Genomic DNA, 21,203 nt, shown 5'->3' on the forward strand with positions numbered 1-21,203 from the left:
GTTTCCCTCATTTGTTGTAATTAGAATGGGCCCTGTAAACCTACAAGTAGACACACTGGATGGTAAAAGACAAAATAAATACACTTGGACATGATAAATTATACAGGACTCTAGACAGTCATACACTGAGACCAAAGGAGGATATACTCTTAGGAAAGGATCACACAGGCTCAATAGCTATGTGCATATGAGCATATAAAATGATATTTATCAAAATGAACCCCAAGAAATGGAAACGAGGTTTTATGTTATTTTGTTTTTTGATTGTGTTTGTCTTTTTCTCCTTTGTTACTGTTTATGTTTTCTATTTTTTTTGTCTTTTATGTAAGTTTATCTGCTTGGGGAAGAGTGAGGGGGGAAACACAGAAATGGTGGGACAAAGGATGAACAAATGCAGCAGTGATATTCATGAGCCTCTATGTTGAAAATGACCTATATAATTTGTGGGGGAATCAGAAAGGAAAACCTGGGAGAGAGCAAGGGAAGAGGTGACACTACTCAAAAAGAAACGTACTCACCTTTGTTGCTATTGTTTTTAATGTGCTTATAATGTACTATGTGATTTTTTTGTTTCTTTTGTATGTTCTTCCCCCCTCCCCCCCACCTCGTATAACTACTGTTTTCACTGTATTTGATTCATGTGCCCTGCATTGGGGAAGGGAAGGGAAATAACAAAATGCTGAAACAAGGATACAGGTTGACCCATTGTAACAATGAGATGTTCAGAACACTATGTTGAAAATGAACTTTACAATTTTGGCAGGGGGAGGAGTTGGGAAGGTAGAGAGGGAAGGGATGGTAGGGGAAAAACAAAGGGGGGAGTAACAATGCTCTATAGGAAATTTACTCATTACCTTACTTATGTAACTGTAACCGCTCTGTACAGTATCTTTACTATATATATACATATATTTATATATGGGAATAGATGGCTTAAATTCAGAAAATTTGTAAAAGTTTTTCAAAATGTAAATTTAACTGTTGAGAAACAATAAATAAAAAATATATAAAGTAAAAAAATGTACTCATTACCTGACGTATGTCAGCTGTAACCCATCTGTACATCACCTTTACAATAACAAATATTATAACCATTAAAAAAGGTTAAAATAATCAATTTGATATTGTGCATACTATACCACAATTTAGAAATAATAAGTAATTTAATTATTGTCTTAGCTAAGGGGGAAAGAATGTCACCTCCTCCCATTCTCTCTGTACCAGTTTGTATCACAGGTAAGACAGCATCTCCTGGATGTTGCTGGTCCCGTCTCAGTTTTGGCTTCTTCCTTTTAGCTTCTCTTCTCTTCTAGCCAGGCCTCCAGATGGTACTTTCATCTCTCAGTCAGACACCCTCCTTCCCATTCTCTTTTCCCCTCATCCCCAATTTACTTAAAACTAAATTGTCCTTTTTCATAATTCTTGACAGAACATGAAGCTCTCTCTTTCTCCCTTTTATGCTGTCACTGAATTCTAAGTACAAAATTATGCAGGGAATGCCTTTAGATTCTCCAGCTTGAGAACTTTTCAACATGAAGCTCTGCATCAGATAACAGCTTTCATCCCAGGAACAGCTTTACACTGCACCTAAGTAAAAGCTTAATGTATTTAAAAAAGTGGGTATCAAGGGTATAAAAATGTCAAGGTAATAAGTGCATGTAAAACCATCCCAAATAAAACATGTCCCTCCACACACAAGATATTAAATAAGAATGCTTTCAAGGCAACTTATTTGACTTGCTAGTTTTTGTGGCCCACCTTTACATTTGCCGTTTCAAAAGAAAATGTCAGGTGGCTCTTCTCTAGAGACACACCCCTTCCCAACTATCCATTAATGAGACTTGCTCATGTAAAACAAGCTAGAGAATTACAATGCCCTAGTTACTGGTTGTGGTTAAGACTTAATTGGATGGCTATGTTCAATTCTGAGCATCATGTTTCAAGAAATAAAAGAGGGGGGAAATGTGATGAATTAGATGTAGTTCAAAGGAAAGCAAGATTATGGATGAAGATGGCTTGGAAAATAGGAGCCAGTTGGGAATGTGAAGGTAATTCTGCACATTTTCAGCTCAGCGCAGATGTCTGGATAATAATGGGAAAACTCTGTTAAGTCAATTCCAACTTGGTCTCTGAGCATATCACCATGAGGAGGGAAAAACAGAAGGAGGAGTTATCTTTCATTCTTTCACTAGTTTATATTACCTACTCTGGCATATAGTAGATGTTGAATAAAACATTCTTAAAAAAATAAACTGTCTTGAAGCAATTGGACAAAAGGGGTTTCAAATGAACACATCGCTTTATGAGTACACCACACCTTGATCAATGGCACCCCTCACATTGTTTTCCCGCATCTATTTCAACCTCATTAAGTAAACCATTCTTTCTGCAGGATTCCTAGAGAAACAGTTCAAAATAAAATTATTACAAGTGCTTTTGTGCTGATGCTAACAAGTTTATTTTTCTAGAAAGAGTTGAATTGTTGGGTTTGATCCCCAGCAAGAATAATTTGGGAATGGTAAAATCAATGTTCTCATTAGGCCAGTTATAGATTAAACAACTTACCCCAAGGCTCTTGTCAACTCTGCTCGCTCTCAACTCTCTGTACCTTCAGCCATATTCATCATGTCACTCAAAAATTCATGGCTCCCTCTGGCCCCCAAGGGGAAGTTCAAAATCGGAAGGTACACTAGCATCGACATTCTAGCCTAAACATGTCTTTGCAATCTACCCACCTCTTCTTCCCTCTCTGTGATTCACTCCTCAGCCAGCTCTGTCTGTGCATTATGCTCCCTTCCCTGATTTCTTTCACTGGGCAATATCACAAACAAAGCCCCATTTAATCTCCGTACCACCACTAACTATCCATGCAAACCCCAGCTAATTACTTACCTTCTTTGAACCATGCCACATCATGTATTAAATGAGGACAACCACACTTCTCAAGAGTCTTACACAAGGTTGTATGGATAAAGTGCTCCGCATTGTGCCTGACATAGAACTTCCTTCCATTCATGGTTTTGATCACAGTATATATTTTCCTGCTCTTTAAAAAATGTTTTTAATTAGTTCACCAAATTCTTCCCCTTCATTGAGGACAAGCCCAATGCTAATGTTTTTAAATTCTCCAAGTATTCTCTGAATGCTAGAGCTGGCAAGGAATTCAGACACAGCTGAGGTGGTATAGCACCCCCTCCCTGAACTGGCTCATTGGACACGAGATGACATTCCCCACTGGAACATCTGCTCCATTCTCTTTAGCTTGTCTCCTGGACTCAGGTCTGCACATAATGAAAACAGGCATGACATGAAGTCCCAATCCTCAAGAGGAAGGAAAGGAGAGGTTGTGTTTATGTACATTTATAGAACAGTACCAGCTACATTTACAGACCATGTACCAGATACTCTGCCAGGTATTTTCCATGTATCATTTTATTTTCCATCAAAATGCTGACAGCAGTGCTCTGAACCGTGACTGCACATTAAAAGCACTAGAAGAGAATGTTAAATATATTGTCGCCCCAGATCTTCATCCTGACCAATTTTAACAGAATTTCTAGTGGTGAGTCAAACTCACCACGGGATGAGCACCCGAGAATGAACACACACACACACACATACACACACACACATACACACACACACACACACACACACGCACACGCACACGCACATGCACATGTATGCGTGCATGCACACACACACCATATGTAAATACAGCCTCAATAATTTATCCTGATATTAACCTACACACTCTACTCTGTTCTTTTCTTTGTATCCTGCACTCAGCATACATGCAAAATATTGGTAGGTACCAAGAAAAATACAAAAATAAATCAAATACTGATTCTACCCGCCTTGAGATGTGTATTTGTTAACAGGAGGGAATAATTTTATATACATCCTAATGTCACAGGAAGACAAAGTCAAATGCTCCTCCCCCAAATATACCAGCTACCAAGATGTATGTTTTAGCTGAGGGGTTAGGACAAGCATCAGATGCAGGCATTAGAATGGGAAAAATATGAAGTATTCTAAAACAGAAAATGGTGATCCAGGCAGAAAGAAGTTTCTGAGCAAAAGCCTGAAGGTAGGAAAGAAGAACTATGTAATCTCAAGGAATGATGGCGCCAGGAAGTCCTGGCTTATTCCCCCATCCTACACCTTTGAAAAGATGATGCAACATCTTCTATATGTCTCTCCACTCTCCCACAAAATTCTGAGCTTATATCACACTGTGCTTCTCAGAGACAAGACTCAGTACTTAAGTATGTTCTGCTGTCTTTCTTTCCACTGCCAATCTCTGAAGGACTTCGAAGAAGTAAGTGAGCTCTTTGGGAGATTTTTTTCTCCCTCCCATTTGAACATGCCCATGGCCCCATTCCCTGACCAATGGAGCCATTTACTAGCTGTTATACTCAGCAGGTGGGGAAACACTTGTCTCTCTGGGGCCCTGGCATTTTCAAATGGCTCAGGTGGGAGCCAAGTTGGAACTGGTTCCAGGAAAGCATCTCTGGATGATGGCAGAGAAGGAGGGGAGCATCTGAGGACAGGGTGGTCCCTGGTCCTTTTGAGCAGCTACATATGGCAGCTCCTAGAAGTAGGTTGCTTTTAAAGCAGCCTGAAGTTACAAAATGCATCAGAAGTTCAGGCTCTGTGACTATTGTGAAAATCACTTCTGGTGAACTTCTTCCTTTCAGCTGCTCTTAGTTTCCCACCTTTAAAAGCTGCGGATTAGATAGTAGTTCATAACTTCCATTATAAAAGCTATGCCTTCCTGAAGGCTGGAGGTAGGCATCATCTTATTTAACCCTCTCAACAACTGGATGAGATAATTATGGCATTATATCTAGCTTACAGATGAGGCTGAGAGGTAAGGACTAGGACCCCAGACCTGTAGCTCGAGCCCTAAAGCAGAGGTTCCCAAACGGCAGGTTGTAACCTATTTTTTTTTTTACAGGAACGAATAAATGGGGATGGATTGGAATGGAACCATAAGAATCAATTCCACACAATTAAGAGTATTATTGCAGGGCTGCATGCATATAATACACAAACAAATGGATTAAAGGATGATATATACTCAGGGGAGGACTTCAGTGGTATAACTCCTCTGAGCAAGTAACAAACAACCAACAATTTAACCAAATGAATACCAGGAAAGAAAAACTGTTGTGGGAAGGGGCAAAGGAAGGGGAGACAGATGAATGAAGAGAGGAAGGTTGAGGAGATACTGTCATTATACTCAAGGCACATATGTACACCTGGGGTTAAGTAACATGAGGGGGGTGGGTAGGTCTGGGAAAGACGGAGAAGAACAATGCGAGGGTTGGCACTGATCAAGGTGCATGGTACTAATAAACTGATCTGCAGAATCAAGTAGCTGTGCCCCTTTGTACAACCACTTAAAGCTAAATAAAAATGAATGGAATGGGTATGGTTGGTTAAATCAATTATGTGATGTATCAATAATGACCTTATGACGCATGATAAAATTCTGTAAGTTTTGATATGCTCAAATAAGTAAAATATGAGCCAAAACACAATCAATATTGTTTGGTGAACTTGAGTTACGTTTTCATACATTTTAATATAATATATTCAAATGATATGCATGTGTACAAATGTACTTGCTGTGCACTGGAGCTTTTTTTTTTTTCTGGTCGTGGGGCTTGAACTCTGGGCCTGGGCGCTGTCCCTCAGCTCTTCAGCTCAAGGCTAGCACCCTACCAGTTGAGCTACAGTGCCACTTCCACCTTTTTCTTTGCTTATGTGGTGCTGAGGAATCGAACCCAGGGCCTCATGCATGCAAGGCAAGCACTCTACCCCTGAGCCACCTTTCCAGCCCACATTGGGGCATTTTATATGTATACTTTTTTTCCTGGAAGTTGTTGCCATTCTGAAATCACTACTCCACCCCTGAGAATAGCTATTTTCCACATGACTTTTGCAGGAATAATTCCTTCCCCCTTTCATAGCTCAAGGTTTTCAGATATGACACTTTGGAGGTCATAGTTATTATGATGCTGCTGGTGTCTATTGAAGTAATGTCAAAGGAGCATGTCATGTGCAGGACCCCCTCTGAGTTCCCACCTCATTCTGCCAGAACAATGTAGTCCCAGTCCAGGGCCCAGGAAGATCCAAGGTCTGGAGGTGAAGCCGCAGCTCAGGGCTGGTAGTGCTGGAATCTTTCATGAAGGGATGAGTCCCCTGGGATTCCTGATCCAGCTGGAGAACTGAATTTCCATCTGGTGAATCACAAGATGATTCTTGCTCTTGCCAGACGCACCCTAGCAGCATGGAAGATGCAGACATTCTCCGACACATAAATAGGTTAGGGTGCCAAAAGTGTCTTTGTAACTCAGCTGTTTTGGAGTTGGGAACATCACACTCCATCGAAACAAGGCTATAAATGGAGGTTAGGTTTGAATGTTTTAAAACTCAGAGGGTGTGTGGCGCGCTGCATGTTTTGGGTGGTGAACTGGATAAGAACTGAGTAAAAGCACAATTGCTAGCTGTGGTAACTTGAGCATGATTTCCTTATGCTTCCTGAGCCCCAGCTCCTCATTTTCAAACAGTCGTGCTATAGTTGGAGTTTGGAATATGACCCAAAGGCTCATGTCTTTTGTAAAAGGCTTGGTCACAAACCTGTGGCACTACTGGGAGGGAAGCAAATGCTTAGGAGGTGGGGCCTAGTGGAAGGTCACTAGGATATGCCCTTGAAGAAGACATTGGGACCTGATCCCTTCCCCTTCCTCTGTCCATTTATCAATCCATCCTTACCTCCCTCCTTCACCACTTCCTAGCTGCCATAAAGCCAGTAGTCTCCCCACCACAGTGCTCTGCCTCTTAAGGACCAAGAGTGAGGCACCAGCTGAAACATCGGAAACCATCGACTTAAAGACATCTCCCTTTCCTTTGGGTTGATTCTGAAGTGTTCTGTCACAGTAAAGGAAGTCTAACACAATAAGGGTTTCTGCCTTTACCAGCAATGCTGGATTCTTTCTAAGATAGAAAGGGTGTCAAATTAGGTCACTGGGACTATTGTTACCATTATTACATTATGATTTTAACAAAACATTTGTAGCCTCGACCACAGTAATGAGGCATTCTGAGCTCCAGTTTCCACCTCTGTAAAACTACAGTGGCAAGACTCACCCCACAGGGTACTTACTGCATAATATAAATGAGAGGTGTGTGCAACAGGCCTTCAAGCTGGAGTGTGATATAGAAATGCTGCAGATCAATAATCATGAAATTAGAGAGCACTTCACAGATGGTAAAGAAGACTAATAAGGAGAAAGTTAGGGACAAGAAAGTTAGGGATAAGAGAGCTCCCAGTCTAGCTAAATTGCATCCTTACTAGAAACATGGTGATGCAAATGAGTAAATGTCCTTCATCTACCATTATAATTCTTCAGAGAAAAACTTGGACCAAATGCTCTATAGAGCAACTGCCCATTGGCTACTGGGTAAACCTAGTCAAGGATTGCAAGGACAATTTTCCATGTACAGCCTCAAGTTTCACACCATCTTTAGAATACTTAAGATGATCTCTCTGGGGAAGGTGAAAAGAATTATAATTACATCTGTGAAAAAGGCTTCAGAATGAAAAAAAAAATCCTGCCATATGGAGTGTGGAAAATGTTTTGGAATTGAATAAATAATATGGCGGGTGTTTTTTCTCCTCCCCCTGCCCACCATTTTTGTTTATACATCCATGTTATGCATGCTTGACTAGTGAATATGGATTGGTTTTTCTTTCAGAATAGAAATGCATTGGGTAATTTAATTTTATGACCATTAATAATATGGGTCTCTCTCCACAAGCAACGACATTTACAAACGTATAATCAGATTTTGTGATTTGGGTGTAAACCAATCATCCACAAGAGGCTGGCAGATATTTTCATCCAGTTTTCCTACTGTGGTGAGATCATGTAAAACAAAACAAACAAACAAACAAACAAAAAGGGATAGAGTAAAAGGCCAGAGGGAAGTAGAAGGCCAGACTCCAGAGGGAAGTAGAAAGACAACCACTAGTTTCAATGGATACTTCATCCTCTGGCAAGAAATTTTAAGTAGGCAAGAGATAGGTATTGCTAGCTATTAATCATGAATGGGTTGTAGACCATGTCTGAATGGGATGCCGCTGAATGCTCTCAGTAAGTCTGTGAATAACTGGCATGCTCAGATCAGAGGATGAAGCCTAGGTCAGAAGTCAGAGGAACAAAGTGATTGCCTCTCTCCCACAAGTACCCACTAGCAGAATTCATGTCTGATCACTCACCCACCCAGCCAGCACTACTCACTTTAACCTCCTCATTCCTGTCATGAACGTATCTTACACAGAGTGTACAACTCCAAAAGTTCAGCATGTAAGCACTGTGCTGTGTCCTAAATGTGAAATATCCTCTTGTAGGCTCATGTGTGAAGTGATTGATCCCCAGATGATGGCACTATTTCAGGAGGTAGTGTAAACTTTGAGAGGCAGAGCCAGTTGGAAAAGTAAGTCACTGAGGACATATCTTTGAAGGACACATCTTTCTCTGGCCCCTTCCTGTTTCCTGTCCACCATGAGATGAACAGCCTTTCCCTCTATCTGCTCCTTCTGCTATGATCCTCTAGCCCAACTGGGCCAAGAATTTAGTAGAGTCAAGGACTCTGTTAGATTAATCTTTCTGAAACTATGATCAGAGTAAATCAATCCTCTCCTGGTTCTTGTTTCTCTCCCTTGCTTCTCTCAGGTATTTATGCACAGCGACGGTAGCAACTAATAGACTTGGCTATGAACTGACAAACTGTAGAGGGGCACTGGATTTATGCAGCAAAACTCTAAACAGGGATTATTCAATATGATTAATGATTGATATTTATCAAGGGTTTGTGTACTCAGAGCTTCATAATGCACCACCTTATTTAATCCCCACAACAATCCATTGCAAGACATACTGCTCTTCAGTTCTGCTTAAACATGAAGAAATCAAGTTTTAGAGAAATTAAGGGTGATAACCATGCTCACAGAGGCAGTAAATAATGATGCTAGGTTTTAATGCACATCTATTTAACTCTGGAGATACCTTTTTAGTATCTCAATGCCTGGCTACAAATGAGTGGATTGAAATCCACTTTTGTAGAAAATGATTAAAAGTCTTACTGAGAATTCCTGTTTTTTGATTGTAGGGCAACATCATGAGATCAACTTATTCAATAAGAACGTATAAAGTATCTTTGGTGCAGTAGACACCAGCATATATCTGGGAATGCAGAGATAGGTAAGGTACAGTTTTTACCTCAGGATGTGACTAACTGTCAAGTAACAGACAGATTATAAGTTCACTGAGGGTAAAGACATTGTATATGACAGGAACTCAGTAAATACCAGATTAAATGTGTGTGTGTGTGTGTGTGTGTATGTGTGTATCAGTATAAAGACAATCTACTATGTGCCATACACTCTTGTGGCTAATGTGAAGGAATTGTAAATAAAACAAAAATATTTGCCCAGGAATGTACATTCTAATGAAAATTAAATAGACTGGGAGAGTTGTGGGGTGGTGTTAAATAGGAGAGTCAAAAAAAGAATATAACTAACTGAGGTACCTAAATTAGATTTAGAGCTAATGATCAGACTTGATTGTGAAATAATAGGGTCTCTTTGTGAACAATGGTAAACTAATAAAGGTGATGCTTTAGAGGGTTTGAAGACAGAAAATGCAGTGGGTAGATACAAGGTCCAACAGGACATTTATTTTCCACTTAGAAGGCAGTCTGTAAAGACTTTAGATTAATCAAACTTGGGTCTTCTGAGTTTTCAAGGTATAGTGGCTCACAGACACAAAGATGAGAGACTGAGTGTGAGCAGCGTTACTTACTTGTTCTGGTCCAAAGAGAGATGCAATCCCTAACCTGGCTCTGGTATCTGACTCTACACTAGTCACCAAGGAGTGGAAGATGATGAGTGAGCACCTGATAGGGGGAAAAGAGTCCTCACCTCACGTGTCATCAGAGCCCTGCTGATAACAAGTACAGGTACTATCTAGGGGAGAAAAACCAAGAGTTTTAACAAGATCAGTGTAAAGCCAAGAAACCTAGCATGAGGACTCATCATCAATATTCTAGCATTCCCTCTTATCTCATTTTTTCTATATTTTCTCTGCCACATGTTGCCTGATATCTTACTTCACCTGTTTCAGTTTATCTTATTTCTTCATATTATATTCATTCTCACTAACTAGACCTTAGAATACTCACAGCAGAGACCTTCACCCGACGGGTTCCCTGTCCCTAAACTATATTTGCCCACTGAAATCTCGAAAACTAAATCAATTCATCATCTTTTTGAACTACCTTATCTAAAGGCCTATCCAGGTAAATAGCCCTCTAATGCAGAATTACGTACCCTGAAGTAAATGATGAAATTACCTGTTCCATAAGCCCTTCTCATTCAGAGATCTTGTCTTTCTCAGCTTAGGGACGGAAGTCCCCAACAGAGAACCTAGAACACAGCAAATCCATTGAGTATTCTAAAAGACTGAGCTTGTTTGAAGGACAGCATGGTTCTTATTATCATTGTCCTCTCAATACTCTGTAAGAGTATGGCAGCTGACTCAGGGTTGTGTCCTTGGGCACATGCTTTGGGACTCTTGGCCCCTCTTCTAGATTTCTCTGCTGGGTACTATCTACAGATGCATCTAAAGGAAGGAAAGACAGGGTAATAGAGAGAGGCTCTAGCTGTCTCTACAATGCTAGGATATCAAAAGTGGCTCTTGAAGAGCTCACATGACAAACAACCAAGGAAGATGTTCATGGGCTCATGTAGCTCACAGGAATGTTTTATTTGTTCTCCACATGCTTGAAAGAATTATTTTGATCCATTGTCAGCATTTAAAACTTAACAAGTTTTTTTTTTCACATAAAACTCCAGATTTCTATGTCCCTTGGAAAATCAGATCTAGTACCATGTGGCCTGTCTTCCCACCCATATGTTTCCAATATAATACTACAATCATTTTCTTTTATAACCCTATGCAAAGAACTACATATATTATATGCTAGTATTTATTTATTATGTATACATTAAGGGAGCTAGTTGTTTGTTAAAATGTCTCTTATTTTCCCAGAGAATTTCCATGAGTTATTAGATTTTTTCTATAACTTCTATACTTCTGAGGACAGTTGGAGTGTAATGAGAAAAATTCCAAATATGTTTCTAGCTTTTTTCAGCCATCCATCCATCCATCCAACCTCAGGCCTCATAGGGTCAATTCTGTGGCATTTTGAAGGAGAATATGTTCATTTCTTTTATCTGTAGGAGAGCAAGAAAAGGCCCATTTATCCAAGCAAAAGGAAAATCATGTGAGATATTGTGTTGCTAAGATCATCACCTCTCATAACCTCCTAGGAGTGGTTAGACAAGACTATTAACATTCATGCCTGCTGGAAAAATGGATAGATAAAGGAGTCTCAATGTGTGATAGGAAGCTTTTGAAGTTCAAGCACACAAGGATCATAGCAGGTTTAGGTTTTAAATGATCTCACTAGCTGCTATACAGAAAGTGAATCTGTGAGTGGAAGGTCAGCAAAGGAGAGAGAGGTAGCTAAAGTCACTCAGACAAAAGAGGCAGAAGTGGTATATTCGTTATCATTGGTGCTATAAAATTTAATGCAAATTTAGTGGCTTAAAACAAGACAAATTGCTCAGCATTCTGATATAGGCTTCATTGAGTTTATATATACATATATATGTATATATATATGCCATCTGAAATTTTCTGTAAACTCTAAGGAGAGACTCATGAATTTTCTTCCTCTCCTACCTTCTAGAGGCAGCTCACATTTTTGGGATTATGATTTCTTCCTTCATCTTCAAACCCAGTAGAAAATCTACCCTCATACCTCTCAGATATGAGGATCCAATCCTTCTGCACCAATTTTATCCAAGACTATATAACTTCTGAATCTCAAGTGCAGGCCATCTGAATCCAAGCTCAAGAAACATTATGAAAATCTTGATCAATTTGATCTACCCAAATTATGAACATCTTGATCAATTTGATCTATTCAAATGGGAAGTAACTCATCCAAGGTAACACAACAGGTCATTATAGTGCTTATATCAGTCTGTTTTCTGTTACTATAATGTGATACCTGAGGTGAGGTGCTTTATAAATAAAACGGGTTCGTTTAGCTCAGTTCTGGAGGTTTACATGCACAGCACTAATATCTGTTTGGCTCTGGTGAGGCCTCATGGCACACAGCATCACAACAGCAAGTGTACACACAAGGAGAGAAAATCATATCGTGAGACAGGAGTCAGCTTTCTATACAACAACCATCTGGCCAGAAGTGGCCCCTAGCTCTCCCATGAGAATCACATCTGCTCCTTTTGAGGACAGTGCCCTCAATGATCTCTCACCAAGCTTAAGGTTCTCACTGCCTCTAACATCGCCCCACTAGCGTCCTGGCTCCTAGGACATGGACCCTTTGAGGACAAACTCAAACATCTCCAAACCATAACAGTGGCTCACAGGAGAAACTGGAGTGCCAGACAGACTTACAGACAGATCCCAACTTTGTACCTGCTTCATATATGCCCCTAGGGAGGTTATCTCAAACTCCTCTCATAAAGGGCTTAGTTTATTTATCTGTCAAATAATAGTAGATAATAATATTACCCACAGATTCCTGGGCAAGATTACATCAAGATTCTTGGGAAGGATTAAAAGTGGTAGCTTTTGGGGAAACAGCTGAGTCTTGAATTCAGGACTCTGCTCCTCAGCCTGATTTTATTCAGGTAAGAGTTAGGTCTTTTTGCAATTTTTACCAATGATATTTGCCTATTTAATGACCTATGAAATGGACAGAGTATGGTCTCTAAATCTAAACAGACTGATTTCCAAAGTGGATTAACCATACCAAGAATCTTCTCTGAAGAGTTTCCCATCACCTTAGCCAATTTTTCCTTATTTTAACAGACAGGACAAGGGACATCATATGTAATCCAAAGTCTAATGATGCATCATTCCAGTCAGAAAACATTTTGTACTTACACGTTTTATAAGGCTAAACAAGAATTGGCTATCTTTTGCTGTGCCCAAGACACAGAGAAAATGTCCATGTCTTTTTTTTTATAAAGTTTTCAGAGACAGAGAAAGCCTACCTTTGAAGGTTTTATTATTCATGTTATGCTTTCTAAGCTGCCAAGCAGCTCTTGTTTCATTTAAGAAAGCTTAAATTTGAGACATAAACTTCCTGACAGTGTGGGTCCCTTTAAAAGGTGATCTATGTCCTGACAGCAGAGAAATAAGGCCAGTTGAGCGTTCTAACCACAGGATGGTAAAAGTCATGGTCAGGTTAGAAGAATCAATTAGAGTAGGAACCAGGCTGTGTAAATTTCTGGAGAACCCAAATGGCCAAAAATATGAAGACAGGGCTGAATTTAAAGTCTTGTCTGATGTAATTGTATTTCATTGCCTGATTGGCAAGACAACTTTAAATGGGGTATTAAATTAGATTTCAAGGGGAAAAAAACAAACAATTTTCTTCCTTTTTAAAACAATACAAAGGAAGGGAGGGAAAAAATAATAGACCCAAGAAAGAGGAGCAACAAATTTGAGGATTTATATCATGTTTGAGAAAGAGACAGAATGCCTGGGGGAAAATGTATTTGAAATCAGAATTCTAGGAGGGGAGAGTTTACGTCTCTGCTGGCATCTACTGCAAGGGCTGTATTTATAGCTGGCTCGTGACTGCCTGGCTGGATCCTAACCCTGACCTGATACAGTGGTTCTGTGAGTCTTCTGGTCTGTGCTCTGTGTTACATCAGCTGCAGATCTGATGTTTATAAGCAACCAACCACGTTGGGATCTTTTTATTTCTAATTTTGTTTTATTGTAAAGATGCTGTGCAGAGGGGTTACAGTTACATGAGTAATGTAATGAGTACATGTCTAGTCCAGCATTGTTACCCCTCCTTTGTTGTTTGTCCGTGGTTCTCAGCTCCTCTGACAGTGCCACTCACTAAGACAGAAGGCATGCTGGGTGAGGAAGCAAGTTCTAGAATCCCCTGCATTCCTATCCCAGCTCAGAAACTTCACAACAGGGACAAATGGCAAAGCTGGATTGCATTCTTGTTTAGCTATCTATAAAATAGACAGTACAAATCAAGCCTAATACACAGGTCTGTCATTAAGATGAAATTATATCTGAAATGATATACAACTAAAATTACACATGGATACCTTACTAGCCTACTTAGAGCAGGTATCAACTAACTAAAGAGGATATGAGTACGTTTTTAAATGGTAGTTTAGTGTCAGGGTTATGTTAGCATTGCCTCATTTTAGAAACCAACTTGGACTGTAGGCACAGCCTTCAATAAAAACTAACCTCATGCTCCTAATCTAACTCTCATTCAACAAATTATTCATTCTCTAGCTTTCACTCTGGGGATGAAAAAAACTGAAAAAGAGCAAGAGGAGTAGAGAGGTGGCTCTGACCTGTACAAGAGGTGAAGGCAGGGAACACCAACCACATCCAAGCCTGTCATCTAGACCAAGGAAAGAGTTCCCCAAATCTAAACATTTCTCCTTTTTGCTTCTTTCTTGAGCCTAGACAGAGCTTCAGCATCCCTTTTAGCACAGTGCTTCATACTACCAACCTCTAGACCTCCCAGCACTACCACTGGGAAGACTTAAATTGAAGATACTTTCAGTGTATTCCATTATCTGAACACAGATAAGATAAAGAGTTTCTGGATCAGACTTGGTTTCTAGTCTTATCAATAGCAACTATTAACCAGAGGATCATCCAGAATCTCCTATCTGTCAATGGAATATCAATATCTCCCTTCACAGCTAAGCTGTGATGTTTGAATCAAAAATTGGGGCCAAGTCACAAAACATAGTCATCTCTAGCTACTATTTATTATCATCAATAACTTGCTTTGTTTTACTTGATATTATCTGTAAAGTCAACTTCTACCCTCCTTCCTTACCACAACTTTTTATGAATTTTTAAAATTTGTTCAATAGTAATATATTATCCCCCTTTTTCATTGTCCTTTGTGTGTGTGTGTGTGTGTGTGTGTGTGTGTGTGTCTATGTGTGTGTGCGTGAGAGAGAGAGAGAGAGAGAGAGAGAGAGTGTTCTGGGTTGAACTCAGTACCTGAGCACTGTCCCTGAGCTGTTTTTTGACTCAATTCTTACATACTACCAGTTGAGCCATGGATCCAATTTGGGCATTTTGGTGGTTTGTTGGAGATAAGAACCTCATGGACTTTACCCAGGCTAGCTTCAAGTTTTGATCCTCAGATCTCAGCCTCCTGAGTCGCTAAGATTATACACATGAGCCACCACAGCCTGGGTCCCTTTATTCTATATTTAACATTAAGAGAAAGACCTTGGACTTTAGACCTAGAATCTTGGTAAAAGAATCCTGGGTTTTGCAGACCCAAAGCCATTACCACCTAGGAATTACTGTTGTGGCTAATGATAGGATATTGAGAGTCCTCATTTATAAAAGAGGAAAACATTTAAGGCAGGAGAAAGCTAGAATGGGGTGGTATATAGGCCTAGAGTATACCCTGAATCAGTGTTCTGATACTAGTTAGAAAAGAATGAACATTGAGCACAATAGGATCAACTCAAATCCACAGGAAACATTACAGAGGAAACATTTTCCTGAGAAGCTTAAAATGGAATCCAATGTCTGAAGTAGATTAAACTCTCTCTAGCTCTCTTTCCCTCTCTCTCTCCTTCCCTCCCTCTCCCCACAGCCTCTTGTGTCAAGTTTGTTTCAGAAAGATTTCATCTGTGATCGATATGCTGATTGTGTATAGGTAGTGTATTGTGCACAAAAGCCTCCTCCAGAGGGTGAAAGGCTGAAGGACATTTGCATGCCATTTATGGGCCCATCTTTCTTGATTACTCAGCATTCCCACACTGCCCTCCACCTCAACATCATATACTGTGACCTGCAGGTTCTAACAGGAGCTAAAGGGAACACCAAATTTGCCAAACTTATCCTTAGAGATCCTTATGGACCACTTGCCTAGAACAGGCACAGATGAATCCTAGATGTTTAGCACACTATTGCTCCAGTGTATCTGGCCACAGCAATCTTCTCAGGTGAATGCCTTCTTAACCGTCTGCACTACAACTCTGCAAAATGCTATTCTGTTCAATTCCCCCAAATGAGCAATGAAGGAATAATTATAATCAGAATATTCGCTATGATTGTCAGGCAATATGGACAGAAAACAAGATACAGAGTCGATCAGAAACTGCATTGTTTCTTCTGAGGAGGATAATTTTGACTCCCCAAAGACAAATCAAAATCCTCATAACCCCAGTACCTGTAATGGTGACTTTACTTAAAAATAGTTTTACAGACTCCTGATAGATGAGAGCATATTGAATTCAGATGACCCCTCAGCCCAATGAGTAGTGTCTTTATCAGGAGAGAGGGATTTGTAAACACATGGAGTAGGCTCTGGGTAGACAGAGAGGTGAAGGTAAGAGACAGAAGTTGGATTTATACTGCCAGAGGTCACAAGAAAGTACAGTCAGCCACCAGAGCTGGAAGAGGCCAAGAACAACCTTCCCCTAGGGGCTTCAAAAGAGGCATAGCCCAGCCAATAACTTGATAACAGACTGCTAGTCTCCAGAGCTCTACGGGAAAACTAACTCCTATTACATTAACAGCCCCAGTTGTTTATCCTCTGAGACAGCCTCAGGAAAGGAATCCATTTCTGCACATTACTGGCTGCTCCTCCCCAGCATCATTCTGCTTCCTACCCATCTTCTGGAATGTGGGTGTGTCTCCAGTGAAGAGTTTGAGCCTCCTTTCTCCACTCGATGGGGGCATACTTGCACACAGTGATCAGAACAACAACCTTGGCTTCAATACTATGCAGCAATGAACCTCTAATTTATATTTAAGATATGTTCAAGATCCAGAGTAGAAACCTGTGATCTGACCCTTCAAAACAGAATCTCTGCTCCTCACCTTGCCTTCTCTGTGTCAGGAATGAGCAGTCACTTGCTCTAGTGACTTGTTTAGGTCAAATACCCAGAAGCTATCCTGGAGTTCTTTCACCCCTCCAATATTCCACCCATTCCTTTAGCAATTCCTGCTGAGTCTTTCTTCAAAGTGCACCCAAAATTTGATCTTGTTTACCACCTTCATCTCTCTCGAAAGTATCACGACCGCATGCAAACTAGTCTCTGCTTCTAGTCTCACCTGTACTGTCTATCTTCATATCAGATAGGAAGCAAAGTTCTCACATTAGACCATTAACCCATCCACCATTTACTATGTTTAGGAGCCTACAAGCACTGTATTTTCCTGTAGAATAAAGTCCTGACTTCTTACTTGAATGCACTCACAAGACTGGTATCTGGCTATTATTCTGTCTGTGTATCTCTGTCTCTGTCTCTCTGTCTCTCTGCCTCAGTCTCTGTCTCTCTCTATATCTCTGTGTCTCTGTGTGTGTGTCTCTCTCTCTGTCAGTACTGAAGTTTGAATTTAGGGCCTCATGCTTGCTAAGCTGGCAATTTACCATTTGAGCTACATCCACCCTTTTAGGTTTTGTTATATTTTAGATAGAGTCTTGTGTTTTTCCCACTTTGTCTTGGACCAAGATCTTCCTTTTGGGGAAGGTTAATGAGTGGTTCTGGGATTTGAACCAAGGGTTCATGTTGGGTCAGGACCTCACTGATCCTCCTACTTATAATTTGCACTGGGACGATACACATACAACATCTAGGCTATTAGTTGAGATGGACATCTTGCTAAATTTTTTTCCCCCAGTTGGCCTCCAATCCTGGTCCTCCCAATCTCTTCCTCCTAATTAACTGGGATTCCAATGTAACTGGGATTACCCTGTGCCCCACCATCCAGCCACCAGTCTGACCTTCTTCCCTCACACTCTCTCCTTGCCTTAGCTCCTGCTATACTGGCTTTCTTGACACTAATGAGCAAGCACATCATACCTTAGGGGCTTTACCTTTGCAGTGGCCTAATCCTGGAGTATCCTCTCCCTGTCACCACATACTTATTCCCTTGCTTCTATCAAGTTTCTCAATGACACATCTTCAGGAAAGTTTCCCTTACTGCCAGGTGGAAAATGTGATAGATGTCCTAACATCCATGCCGAATTGGGTAGGGGGAAGGGGAGAGAGAGAGAGAAAGAAAAAGAGAGAGAGAGAGAGAACGCAAAAGAGAAGGAGAAGAGAGGGAGGGAAAAGGAGACAGAAAAAGGTTCTTCCATTGAGATGTGCATATCAGAATGCGGAGGATACTTTGACCATGTTTATTGCTGTGTTGCTGGTGCTAGGAAAGGACTTGTACATAATTCTAGAGCCCAACATGGGTGTTAAGTACATAGCACTTAAGACAGTGTACATGGTATATAGGGATTAATATATTAACCAATTCTTATTAATTACTTAATTCTTTCCACAGGAACTATACAGTTGGGAGAACACATCTGAAAGATAATATAACTTTACCACTCTCAATCTGTGCCATAAACACTAAAGATAAGCAAGAAAGAAATGAAATCTCCTCAGCTTATGATAGCTGTCTCTCCCATTTGTGGCTTGGTGGTGGAGAATCAGTGTCTAAAGTCACTGTTTATACGAATCATTTTCAGTCTTCTTTGCCTTAATTTTTATTTTATTTTATTTTAAATTTTTTGGCCAGTATTAAGGCAGCACTTTTTTTGTTTTGTTTATTTTTCTGTGTTTGTGTTTTTGGTTTGTTTGTGTTGTTTTTGTTTATGCTCAAGATTAGACCTCTACCACTTGAGCCACAGCTCCACTTCTGGCTTTTTGGTGGATAATTGGAGATAAAAGTCTAATTAATAAACTTTCCTGCCCAGACTGCATTCAAACCACAATCATTAGATCTCAGCCTCCTGGGTAGCTAGAATTACAGGTATGAGCCACAAGCTCACTATGGTTGAAACTTACTACTTTTTTTTTTAATCTACAAAATGTGAAACAAAATTTGTTCAGGTCCAGAGAAAAATATTTCTAATTTATTGTACAGGAAGCACATACTTTTAGAAATCATTACTTTACAATAGTTCTTCAAAGCAAGTTTACAAATGATTTTATTTTTGGTCAGTGGTGGGGCTGGAACTCTGAGCCTGGGCACTGTCCCTCAGCTCTTTAGCTCAAGACTAGCACTTTACCACTTGAGCCACAGCACTACTTCTGGTTTTCTGGTGTTTTTTTATTGTAGATAAGAGTCTCACAGACTTTCCTGCCTGAGCTGGCTTTGAACCCGATCCACAGATCTCAGCCTCCTGAGTAGCTAGGATTACTAGTGCCTGGCTACAAATGAAATTCTTATAACCACTTGTAATAACAACATTAAGTGAGAGCTTACTGTTTCCTGAAGGTTTTATGGGCATTCTCTTAAGTAAACCTAGGAAGAAGGTAGTACCAAGAAGTGCTACCATTTTTACAGAAGAAGTAACACTTTACAGGTGGAGAAACTGAGGCTTGGGAGACTAAGTAAGTTTTTCAAGGGCTTTTTGCTCTAAAGAGGAGAAACAGAAACTCCAGCCCAGGCATTGTGATTTCACTCTGTGAACCAAAATACCCCTCTACATGGCAAGGCTATCCAGCAGCCTAGAAGGCCAAGCTGACACAATTGATGTTGAAAAATCATTTCTTCTACTTTACAAAATGATAGACCTCAAGCTGACTGAACAGAAAGTGATCCTTCAACATCACCAAGTAAAGTCACCGGTGACCCAGGTCTCTCTCAAGAAGGACTTTTTAATAATAAAAGGACCCAACATGAGCACTAACCATATGACAGGGGAAGCATTCAATGCAGATATTCCAGTAACAGATGGAGACCAGGATTATATGCATATCAGAACTAAAGCCTAGATAGGGAAATTAATCTGCCCAAGGTCACATAGAAAGTCAGTTTGTTACAGTCTTCCTTCTGAGCCAACATAGACCAATCTTCCTCTAGGATTCAGATACCTTCAAGATATGGTATAAACCACCAGATCACACACATATATCTAAGACTATTACATCTAGTGGGATAAATTGTGTTCTGTGTGTTCCTGTTTATTTATGAATGCAGTTTGGTGGAGCGGAGGGCTTATTTTGTGTTTTGATTTTTTTGTTTTTGTTATGATTTGGTGACTATTTTGGTAACATCTTTTGGAGATTAAGTCCAATTAGGAAACAGATGGCACAGAAATATTGTCAAACATATCGGATTAGCAACAAATCACTGACTTAATTATGTAAATAATTAATATATTTACACCTAATCATCCAACCAAGGGTGAAAAGTCTGATTTTGAGGTTGGTCATAACACTGGCAAAGGATCAAACAGAAAGTTAACTCATGTCAAGCCATTGTTGTGGTGTCTTTTCCATGTCTTTTCTAGGGGAGAATTTGGGAAACAGAACTAAGGACCAAATGATATGTGAAGTCCTGAGTATGCCAGGATCATGAGGCTCAGCTTAGTAAAAGGGATACATGGAGACTGCATTTCCTGTGGTATTTTTCTTGCTTCTCCTTTTCCAACAGTATTTTGAAGGCTCCTTAGTTACCACAGGCTTGTTCTTCCTATTCCAGATGCATGCTCAGATTCATCTGATTTTATAGACTTCTTACCAAAAGAATCTCTGGTTAGGGCTGGGGTATAGCTCAGAAGTACAGTGCTTGTTTAGCATTCACAAGGGTTAGGACTGGGATTGTCTCCTAGTGTGAAAGAAAAAGAAAGGGAAAAAGGAAGAAAGGAAGGAAGGAAGGAAGGAAGGAAGGAAGGAAGGAAGGAAGGAAGGAAGGAAGGAAGGAAGGAAGGAAGGAAAGAAGGAAGGAAGGAGGGAGGGAGGGAGGGAGGAGGAAGGGAGGGAAGAAGGGAAGATATATTTATATAACAATAACGATACAGAGAATTTTGGTTTTGGTGGTATTGGAGTTTGAATTTCAGGACTTGTATTTTCCAGGCAAATACCCTACCTGATAAGCCATGACCCTAACCTTTTTTTGTTTGATTAATTTTCTTTCTTTTTTCTTTGTCAGTCATGGGGCTTAAACTCTGGGCCTGGGTGCTTTCCCTCAGCTCTTCAGCTCAGGGCTAATGCTCTACCACTTGGGCCACAGTGTCACTTACATCTTTTTCTGCTTATGGGTGCTGAGGAATCGAGCCCAGGGCCT

The sequence above is a fragment of the Dipodomys spectabilis genome, unplaced genomic scaffold (assembly GCF_019054845.1).
Source record: "Dipodomys spectabilis isolate Male_0828 unplaced genomic scaffold, ASM1905484v1 ptg000046l, whole genome shotgun sequence".
Classification (NCBI taxonomy): Eukaryota; Metazoa; Chordata; class Mammalia; order Rodentia; family Heteromyidae; genus Dipodomys; species Dipodomys spectabilis.